At 40.3% G+C, this 11,448-nt stretch overlaps 1 pseudogene across 1 annotated transcript in view; it reads left to right on the plus strand.

The window, feature by feature from the left end:
- The first annotated feature begins 129 nt into the window (after positions 1–129).
- Positions 130–11,448, plus strand: part of LOC147833541 (uncharacterized) — a 13,502-nt pseudogene continuing 2,183 nt past the window's right edge. The window contains exons 1-7 of the transcript XR_015508864.1: positions 130–176; positions 919–1,086; positions 2,731–4,152; positions 4,625–4,686; positions 4,863–5,015; positions 8,736–8,870; positions 10,704–11,448. The exon at positions 10,704–11,448 is cut by the window's right edge and continues 2,183 nt beyond it. The product of XR_015508864.1 is annotated as an uncharacterized LOC147833541, transcript variant X1 (transcript). The remainder of the gene's footprint in view (positions 177–918; positions 1,087–2,730; positions 4,153–4,624; positions 4,687–4,862; positions 5,016–8,735; positions 8,871–10,703) is intronic.

Raw genomic sequence — 11,448 nt, forward strand, 5'->3', positions numbered from 1 at the left:
TAATTTATTTAATACGACCAAAAACTTGAATATTATTATTGTTGTTGTTTAAGAACTTTTATGGATGAATACCTCTGCAAATTTTATCATGTACCCAGGACTTTTATTTTGATATGCATTTGTGACGTCATAAGGGTGCGCCGCGCTGCTGCCGAGTTTGTTTCAACAGCAGAAAGGTTTGTGTTTTAATCAGTTTAAGTGTTAAATTTGACAGTGTTTCGACATTTATTTAGACTTTATTGTCACAATACAAGTTAAGTATCATTCAGTGTGATATTATAATGTGTTATATAACATTTATGAACAGTATTGTAAGAGTAAACTGCCTTAGTTTATTATGAACAGCCAGGAGTGATCTGAGTAAACTGAACACTGAAATCCAACTCTCAGACAAATCATCAACCTTTTATCAATCTTTTCACCACAGTGAGCACCAAGAGTCCTAAATTCTACACTTAAATAAAAACTCAGAGAACATATTTTATTCTTAATAATAATAATTCATTACAATTGTATAGCGCTTTCCTGGGCACTCAAAGCTTTACTTACACTGATGCTGTATTTAATTCTCGTTACAATTATTATTTAATCACATTTTATTTTTTAAACGAGGAGGAATAATTATTTTAAAACAACAGAAAATGAAAGGATGTAAAATACACTGACCATATAAAGGGTGCAGATAATTAAACATGAGTATTAAGGCGTTATAACTAAATGTGATGCATCTGTGAAGTTAGTGTGCTTTAGTGACTCTTTAATGCTAGTTTTGAGTGAATTATTGATTGATTGATTGATATTGTCTAATCAATAAAAGCCAGTAACACTGACTCCCTCACTAGTGCACTGACTACTGAACTAGAGAGCTGATGGAGACTGGATTTGTGTCTTTCTGTTCATTATTCTGATCTTGAACAGGACAAACACAGAAGATCTGCTGAAGCGACTGAGCTCAGACTGTTATAAAGATGGCGTTTATTAAAGAGGAGAGTGAAGACATCAAGATTGAAGAAACATTCACAGTCAAACATGAAGAGACTGAAGAAGCTTTCAGAGTCAAACATGAAGATCCTGAGGAACAAACAGGTTGGTTTTCATCCTCAAAGCTCCACATTTGATATTAAAATATTAATTTATTAAGTCAAGCATGTCTCCTGCTGCAAAAGTAAATTTACATGATTTCACTTTGGAGAGGATTAAATAATCATGGAGGCCAAAATCTAAATTAAATGTTTATTGAATCAGAGCATGAGTTTGACGTGGCAAGCAAATAGATCAAGTCCAGAAGCAAGGCAAAGACTGTCTGTAATTCAAAGTCTTGGTCAGGGGTGCCCAATCCTGTTCCTGGAGATCTACCTTACTGCAGAGTTCAGCAGCAACCTTGATCAAACACACCTCTCTTTAATTACCAAGTGCTCACTCAGATCCTACTTAGTTGGTTTAGTTGATCAGGGATGGAGCTGAACTCTCCAGGATGGCAGATCTCCAGGAACAGGATTAGGCACTCCTGGTCAAGGTCAATTCCTTGTCTGGCATAAGGCTTTCTTTCAGTTTCTTCGAGTGATAAGGTAGCCTAGGTACGAGTGGATCTTTGTGGTTCTGGTGACCACTTGACATGAATTGATAATTATATCAGCAAAATTATTAATTCCTTCTCTTCTGCAAAGAACTGCAAAGAGATGTTCTTGTCTGCTGATTTGGATTCTAGGTACTCTGATTAAAGTGATTCTGATCATAGGTGTCGACTCATTTGATTGAATCTGCATGATCATGTGGAGAACATTGAGACAGCACTGCGCTGACCCCAATATCCAAGGTGTCGACCTTGACAATCAACTGGTTGTTGGGACCGGGAGTGATTGCGATAACAGCAGTTTCTTGACAAGGTTTTTTGTGTAAAAGAACATAGTATAGACTAGTTCAGTAGGAATGAATCGTTGAAGATTTCTGTTATGAATAAATGATTGTTATATTATTCTGGACTAGAACTGTCAAAAGTGTTATTACAACCTTCAAATTGGTAGTGTCAGGATTTTTATTCATTCATTCATTTATTTTCTTGTCGGCTTAGTCCCTTAATTAATCCGGGGTCGCAACAGAGGAATGAACCACCAACTTATCCAGCACATGTTTTACGCAGCGCATTCCCTTCCAGCCTCAACCCATCTCTTGGAATCTGGATTTTTATGTAATTGGAAAATACTTAAGGGTGGCACAGTGGTTAGCACTGTCACCTCACAGCAAGAAGGTCCCTGGTAACAGTCCCTGCTGGGTCAGTTGGCGCTTCTGTGTGGAGTTTGCATGTTCTCCCCGTGTTGGCCTGAGTTTCCTTTGGGTGCTCTGGTTTCCTCCACAGTCCAAAGACATGGGCTATAGGTAAATTGGGTAAGCAAAAATTGTCCATAGTGTGTGTGAATGTGAGTGTATGGGTGTTTCCCAATACTGGATTGCCGCTAAAAGGGCATTTGCTGTGTAAAACATATGCTGGAATAGTTGGTGGTTCGTTCCACTGTGGAAACCCCTGATGAATAAGGGACTAAGCCGAAGGAATGATGAATGAAAATACTTAATAGAACGACCATGTAAAATACTTGGAAATTCTTTGGTTGAATTGTATACCTAAAAATTGTACAAGTCAATAAGGGTTAACTATATAGTATCGTTTCAACTGAAAATGGTTACTGTCAATTTTAACACCTATGGGTTTTTTTGTCCTTTTTGTCTCTAAAGAAAACCTGATGCCAGTCAAAGAGGAGAGTCAAGATCAGAACAAAGTAGAAGAGAAGGATCAGCATGAGGAATGTCTGGATTTCAGATCTAGAGAAAAATCAGAACAGACAAAGACCTCATCACAAACAACAGCCGAATCTTATACCTGCCACCAGTGTGGAAAGAGTTTCACACGGAAACAAAACCTTTCAGCCCATTTGAGGATTCACACTGGAGAAAAGCCTTACACTTGCCAACATTGTGGAAAGAGTTTTACACGGAAACAAAACCTTTCAGCCCATATGAAGATGCACAATGAAGAAAAACATAATATCTGCCTACATTGTGGAAAAAGTTTCACTTGGAAAAAAGACCTTACGATACATATGAGGATTCACACTGGAGAAAAGCCATTCAATTGCCAACAATGTGGAAAGAGTTTCAATCGGAGACAAAACTTGAAAGAACATGAGAAGATTCACAATGGAGAAAAGCCTTACACTTGCCAACAGCATGGAAAGAGTTTCAATCGGAGACAAAACTTAAAAGAACATGAGAAGATTCACAATGGAGAAAAGCCTTACACTTGCCAACAGTGTGGAAAGAGTTTCGCTCGCAAACAATACCTTACAACCCATATGAGGATTCACACTGGAGAAAAGCCATTCAATTGCCAACATTGTGGAAAGAGTTTCACTTATAAACAACACCTTACAGACCATGTGAGGATTCACACTGGAGAAAAACCTTACACTTGTCAACAATGTGGAAAGAGTTTTAATCGGAGAGAAAACTTAAAAGAGCATATGAAGATTCATAACGGAGAAAAGCTTTACACTTGCCAACAGTGTGGAAAGAGTTTTACTTGGAAACAAAACTTTACAATCCATATGAGGATTCACACTGAAGAAACACCATTCAATTGCCAACATTGTGGAAAGAGTTTCACTTATAAACAACATCTTACAGACCATGTGAGGATTCACACTGGAGAAAAGCCTTACAATTGCCAACATTGTGAAAAGAGTTTCTCACGGAAACGATCCCTTAAAGATCATGTGAGGATTCACACTGGAGAAAAGCCTTACAATTGCCAACATTGTGGAAAGAGTTTCTCACAGAAACAATACTTTAAGGACCATATAAGGATGCACAATGGAGAAAAGCCACATGCCTGCCTACATTGTGGAAAGAGTTTCACTTGGAAACATCACCTTGTACCCCATATGAGGATTCACACTGGAGAAAAACGATATAGCTGCCTACAGTGTGGAAAGGGTTTCACACGGAAACGAAACCTTACAAAACACATGAGGATTCACACAGGAGAAAAGCCTTCACTTGCCAACAGTGTGGAATAAGCTTTGCATGTAAAAAATCCCTTAATACCCATGTGATGCTTTATACTGGATAAAAGCCTGACACCTGTGTTTTTGACAAAAAGTAAATCTTAGTTTTCATGAAAGGATTCACAATTAGATGTAACCAATTCAGATTTCATTAGTGCGGAGACTCATAGACAGGAATCACTGTAATAACTTACACAAGAGGAGAGGATGTCATCACAGGGTGCAATTAAATGCATCCCAAAAACAAGTTAGTTTTCAAAGGGAAAAAAAAACAGGTTTTTGAGAACGCTTCTCTTTTGTCCCCTTCCCATGCCCTTGTCAATGAAATCATCTTGCCAGAAGTCTTGTTACATCTACAAAAACTTGATTTTACCAAGCCTCAAGCAGCTTCACAAAGCATCCTGCGACCCCTCACATCTGTGTGTGCAAGTACCAAGCAATCGGGTCAGTCCATCAGAACTTTCACAATCTGTTAAAGATTTGTAATTCTGCCAAGAACCTTGGCCACAGGACGGATTCACAGCCAACAACATCATCCTCTAGCTTATGTATCCCCTGGTACCCAGCTCCAACTACATCATCCAAATCGTGCCACCAACCGACCAGCTGTGCCGGGATTTCCAAGGGTGTAGGTTTGCTCTTGACATTGATGGGGAGTCTGAGGACCTATAAATCTCCCTGAACCGAAATTCCACTTGCTACTCTGAGAGATTAGGAGAACTGACAGGGATCATATTCCCCCACTGTGCATTTTTATTTTAAGCTGTAAAACATGTGAGATTCTCTGCTATTTATGTTTTTCAGGTTGCAATGCTGAGAACTTAACAAGTGATGGAATTATAAACTTTAGTCGCTTTTATCCCTCACCCAAACTCAGAACTGGACTACACAAGAGTAGGACCCTGCAAGTTACAGAAGGTCCTGCAGAACACCACCCCTCCCCCCGGCCACCAGACTGTAAAGGAACTACAATGCTTCATGAGCTTTGCTAATTTCTACCTACAATCCATCCAAAGTCTTATTATATTACCTCTTCACTCACTTCACTTGTCCAGGAAACTCACCGGTGGAGCAAAGTTATGACATTATCAATCACAAACACAATCTCCATCCTCATGTCACTTCTCAGTCTGTGCCATGTCAAAGACACCCAGATGTTTGCCTGGTGGTAAACTCAATCCATTACTCTTTCCAAGATGACTCTGATCCCGTATTGGTATTGAGAGTGTTTCTGACTTCCATAACTCTGATGGTTTTATGTCTGTTATAGTTGCTGTAGATTGTTTCTCCAAAGCCTGTAAACTCATCACTCTCCCTGGTTTACCTACTGCAATAGATACAGCAGAACTCTTCTTTCAGCTTGAGCTGAAACTATAGCTCACCTGAGGAGATTGTATTCCATTTCAGTGGTGCCGAAACCCGGGAGAAGGAGGGACGTGTTGTCCAGATGCCCTCGCCGCTGAGAGAGGGGACGAGTGTTTAGGAGTTAACCCGAGTGGGGGAGAAACCCGTTCGTCTGCCCAGAGTGCCGAGGTGGCCTGAGGCTGGCGAGGAAAGGATCTGCCTGCTGCCGTCTCCCAGCATGGGGAGGAGCAGGGGACGCAGGGCTCACCACCGGAGGGGAAAGTGCTGAAGGGAGCCATCCCACAGAACCCAGGGGAGTCGCCGCGATCCGCCATGATGCCAGAGCCTGCATCCGTCCACTGAAGCGGGAGCGAAGCAGGAGACCAGAGATGCCGCCAGCCAGCCAGGAGAACCGCTGCCGGATGCCAGAAGACGGACAGGTGGATAGATTCCTCCACAGGGCTCCCAGCACGTCGTCGCATCTCTCAGCTGGTGGAGGAGCTCTCCGTGAGGAGCTGCCGTTCATTTTATAAATATTTTAAAAACTGCGTCGGTTCTCTGCCTCCTTCCCGGCGGCCAAAGGGCTGTGAACGTCATTACAACCATTCTTCTGGTTATCCCCCACAGACAAATGGCTTGGAGCTCAGACAGTATCTCCGGTGGTGCTGTCATGAAGACCAGAACAGATGGAACTGTTTCCTCCTGTGAGCTGAGTATGCACAGAAATCCCTGCACCAAGATACCACTGCCTTAACAACTTTCCTGTGCTAACCATCCACCACTCTCTCCATGGATGGAGGAACTCTTCAAGGTTTCAGCTGTTGACTACTGGTTTAGAGAGAGTGTGGGATTTACTCCATCTGCAGAAACCCTTGCAAAGAAAGTAAAAGACAGGAAGTCTGAGACACTCCCCTATCAACCTGACGACAAGACATGGCTGTTCTGGACCAGCCATCAATCTACACAGTCAATGAGATCTTGGATTTGTGATGCAGGGTCTCCCATCTGGAATACCTGGTCGAATGGGAGTACTATAGACTAGAGCAGGGGTGTCAAACTCAGTTCCTGGAGGGCCGCAGCCCTGCACAGTTTAGTTCCAACCATGCTTCAACACACTTACCTGTAGGTTTCAAACAAACCTAAAGAACTCAATCAGTTTGATCAGGTGTGTTTAAATAGGGTTGAAACTAAGCTGTGCAGAGCTGTGGCCCTCCAGGAACTGAGTTTGACACATGTGGACTAGAGGAATGACTAGAGGCAGAGGTCACCACCATGATGTGTGATGGCATCAGGAGTTACCTCTGGAGAAGTGGTCCATTTTGTTTATTTTAATTTATTACTCAGTAAAAAGTAGCTTATTTTGTGTATGTAGGGGTCAGATGTGCACTGCAGTCTGAAGACAATATATATGTGTTTAATTGTCTACTAAAGGTATGTTTTACTGTTCATTTTATTTACATTTTATTTAGCTATGCACACATTTTTAGTTAGTTTTCTGGTGTATTTTATTTTTACATATACATTTTTGTATGTGGGTTTTAAGTTTGGTTTCAGGATATAAAAGAATAATGTGTCCATTGTGTTGTAACTGGAAAGAAGAAATATGTTTTCCTGTACATTTTAATGTATGCTTATATATGTAAATGTGGGTAAATTGTAAAATGTATGAAATGCCTTTACATGCATACTGGAGAAAATAATTAATCTGAACACACAATGCTGCTGTGTATTGATGAGGGGTCAGATGTGCACTGCAGTCTGAAGACAATATATATGTGTTTAATTGTTCACTACAGGGTTGAATAAAATAGTGGAAAGCAGCTCTTGGTGTCTTTGGGAGTAAAAGCAGATGTTGTATTAAGATCATATAAATTTCACACATAAAAATGTAAAGATAAAACCTTTTTATAATTTCATCAACCTGAACTTTGTACAGTCATATCTGGTAAAAGTAAAGCATGAAGATAATTAGTGAGATAATAATAAAGTGTGTTTAAACAGTTGAGCAGACACTCATTTAGCTGTTTTCTCTGTTAAAAGAGAGACCCGACTCCTGGAACAAAATAGTGTCTGCACTTAAACACTGTTTAGAGTTTAAGATACATGTGCTAGTAATTATTATAAACATTTATTAATTTATTTAATACGACCAAAAACTTGAGTATCATTAATATTTTTGTTGTTGAAGAACTTTTTTGGATAAATACCTCTGCAAATGTTATCATGCGCACGGGACTTTTATTTTGATATGCATTTGTGACGTCATAAGGGTGCGCCGCGTTGCTGCCGAGTTTGTTTCAACTGGAGAAAGGTTTGTGTTTTAATCAGTTTAAGTGTTAAAATTGACAGTGTTTAGACATTTATTTAGACTTTGTTATAATAATACGAGTTAAATCCCTGCTGAAAAATCCAGCTTAAACCAGCCTAGGCTGGTTGGCTGGTTTTAGCTGGTCGACCAGGCTGGTTTTAGAGGGGTTTTGGCCATTTCCAGGCTGGTTTCCAGCCATTTCCAGCCTGGTTTTAGCTGATCAGGCTGGGAGATGACCAGCTAAAACCAGCTTGACCAGCCTAGCCAGGCTGGGAGCCCAGCCAAAACCAGCTATGTCCAGCTTAAACCAGGCTGGTCAAGCTGGTTTTAGCTGGATGTAGCTGGTCATTTTCCAGCCTGACCAGCTAAGAACAGGCTGGAAATGGCTGGAAACCAGCCTGGAAATGGCCAAAACCCCTCTAAAACCAGCCTGGTTGACCAGCTAAAACCAGCCAACCAGCCTAGGCTGGTTTAAGCTGGATTTTTCAGCAGGGATATCATTCACTGTAAAATTATAATGTGTTATACTACATTTATGAACAGTATTTTAAGAGTAAACTGCCTCAGTTTATTATGAACAGCCAGTAGTGATCTGAGTAAACTGAACACTGAAATCCAACTCTCAGACAAATCATCAACCTTTTATCAATCTTTTCACCACAGTGAGCACCAAGAGTCTTAAATTCTACACTTACATGAAAACTCAGTGAACTTTATTATTTATTCTTCTGAAAAATACACTGACCAAATATAGCGTACAGATAATTAAACACAAATTTAAGGCATTATAATTAAATGTGATGGATCTGTGAAATTAGCATGCTTTAGTGACTGTTCAATGCTAGTTGTGAGTGAATTATTGATTGATTGATATTGTCTAATCAATAAAGGCCAGTAACACTGACTCCCTCACTAGTGCACTGACTACTGAACTAGAGAGCTGATGGAGACTGGATTTGTGTCTTTCTGTTCATTATTCTGATCTTCAACAGGACAAACACAGAAGATCTGCTGAAGCGACTGAGCTCAGACTGTTATAAAGATGGCGTTTATTAAAGAGGAGAGTGAAGACATCAAGATTGAAGAAACATTCACAGTCAAACATGAAGAGACTGAAGAAGCTTTCAGAGTCAAACATGAAGATCCTGAGGAACAAGCAGGTTGGTTTTCATCCTCAAAGCTCCACATTTGATATTAAAATATTAATTTATGAAATCAAGCATGTCTCCTGCTGCAAAACTAAATATACATGATTTCACTTTGGAGAGGATTAATCGTGGAGGCCAAAATCTAAATTAAATGTTTATTGAATCAGAGCATGAGTTTGACGTAGCAAGCAAATAGTTCAAGTCAGAAGCAAGGCAAAGGCTGTCTGTAATTCAAAGTCTTGGTCAGGGGTACCCAATCCTGTTCCTGGAGATCTACCTTACTGCAGAGTTCAGCAGCAACCTTGATCAAACACACCTCTCTTTAATTACCAAGTGCTCACTCAGATCCTACTTAGTTGGTTTAGTTGATCAGGGATGGAGCTGAACATTCCAGGAAGGCAGATCTTCAGGAACAGGATTAGGCACTCCTGGTCAAGGTCAATTCCTTGTCTGGCATGAGGCTTTCTTATCTTTGTTTCGTCCAGTTATAAGGTAGCCTAGGTACGAGTGGATGTTTGTGGTTTTGGTGACCACTTGACATGAATTGATAATCAAATCAGCGGAAAAAAGCAGATCAATAGTTCTCAGAAGACCCCTTACTCACTAGCCACTTCATAATCTCAGGACATTAATTCCTTCTCTTCTGCAAAGAACTGCAAAGAGATGTTCTTGTCTGCTGATTTGGATTCTAGATACTCTGATTAAAGTGATTCTGATCATAGGTGTCGACTCATTTGATTGAATCTGCATGATCATGTGGAGAACATTGAGACGGCACTGCGCTGACCCCAAAATTCAAGGTGTCGACCTTGACAATCAAGTGGTTATTGGGGCCAGGAGTGATTAGGATAACAGCAAAACAGTTTCCTCAACAAGGTCAAACAAATCTTTCATATAGTTGGAATGTATGAAACAGGATTTAACAGAAGTCAGGAACCCAAACGGGACTGCTAACTAACTAAAATACTAAATAAAGCAATATTTATTTATAACAAAGATAAAAATTATTGAAGGGCCATGCAGATATGTCTTTAAGTTTGGTCAGTCACTTTTACATAAAGTAATTATGGCCGTTACCCACTCCTGTGCTCTGCCCTCCAACAGGGAGATGACAGAAGAGATCTTGGCATGATCGTCAGCATATGATAATGAGAGAACACAACTTTGCATTGAAATTGAGTTACAAATTATTGACATTGAGTGAGCTCACCCAAATAGCGTGGTGGGTTATCAATGTGCAGCTCTGAGGCTCTTCTGGAGTGGGGCAGGAATGCCCATTCCTGGCTAAGAATAGAGCTGAGCCATGAGGTGTGAAACCTGGGCCACCAGGCATTCCACCATGTTTGGCCGCTGCCAGAGGCTCAATGTGCCTCAGCCCATACAACATCTCATGACGACAAATTTCTGTTATGATTACAATATTATTATATTAAATGGTCGTTATATTATTCTGAACTGGAACTGTCAGAAGTGTTATTACAGCTTTCAAATCAGGAGCCTCAGGATTTTTATATATGTCATTGGAAAATACTTATGGGTGGCACAGTGGCTCAGTGGTTAGCACTGTCACCTCACAGCATGGTCGCTGGTCCCTGCTGGGTCAGTTGGCATTTCTGTGTGGAGTTTGCATGTTCTCCCCTTGTTGGCGTGAATTTCCTTTGGGTGCTTCGGTTTTCTCCACAGTCCAAAGACATGCGCTATAGGTGAATTGGGTCTTTGATTGAATTGTATACCTCAAAATTGTACAGGTCTTAAAGGGTTTACTATATAGTATTATTTCAACTAAAAAATTATTACTATCAATTGTAACACCTATGGGTTTTTTTTTCATTTTTGTCTCCAAAGAAAACCTGATGCCACTCAAAGAGGAGAGTCAAGATCAGAACAAAGTAGAAGAGAAGGATCAGCATGAGGAATGTCTGGATTTCAGTTCCGGAGAAAAATCAGAACAGACAAAAACCTCATCACAAACAACAGCCGAATCTAATACCTGCAACCAGTGTGGAAAGAGTTTCAATCGGAGACAAAACTTAAAAGAACATATAAAGATTCATAATGGAGACAAGCCTTACGCATGCCAACAGTGTGGAAAGAGTTTCAATCGGAGACCAAACTTAAAAGAACATATGAATATTCACAAAGGAGAAAAGCTTTACACTTGTCAACAGTGTGGAAAGAGTTTCAATCGGAGACAAAACTTAAAGGAACACATGAAGATTCACAAGGGAGAAAAGCTATACACTTGCCAAAAGTGTGAAAAGAGTTTCACTTGGAAACAAAATCTTACAACTCACATGAGGATTCACACTGGAGAAAAGCCTTACAATTGCCAACATTGTGGAAAGAGTTTCACTTGTAAACAACACCTTACGGACCATATGAGTAGTCACACTGGAGAAAGGCAACACACCTGCCAACAGTGTGGAAAGAGTTTCACACGGAAACAATACCTAACAGACCATATGAGGATGCACAATGGAGAAAAGCCCCATGCCTGCCCACATTGTGGAAAGAGTTTTACTTGGAAACATCACCTTGTAACCCATATGAGGATTCACACTGGAGAAAAGCCTTACAATTGCCAACAATG

Source organism: Danio rerio, chromosome 15 (genome assembly GCF_052040795.2).
Source record: "Danio rerio strain M-AB ecotype USA chromosome 15, GRCz13ab, whole genome shotgun sequence".
Lineage (NCBI taxonomy): Eukaryota > Metazoa > Chordata > Actinopteri > Cypriniformes > Danionidae > Danio > Danio rerio.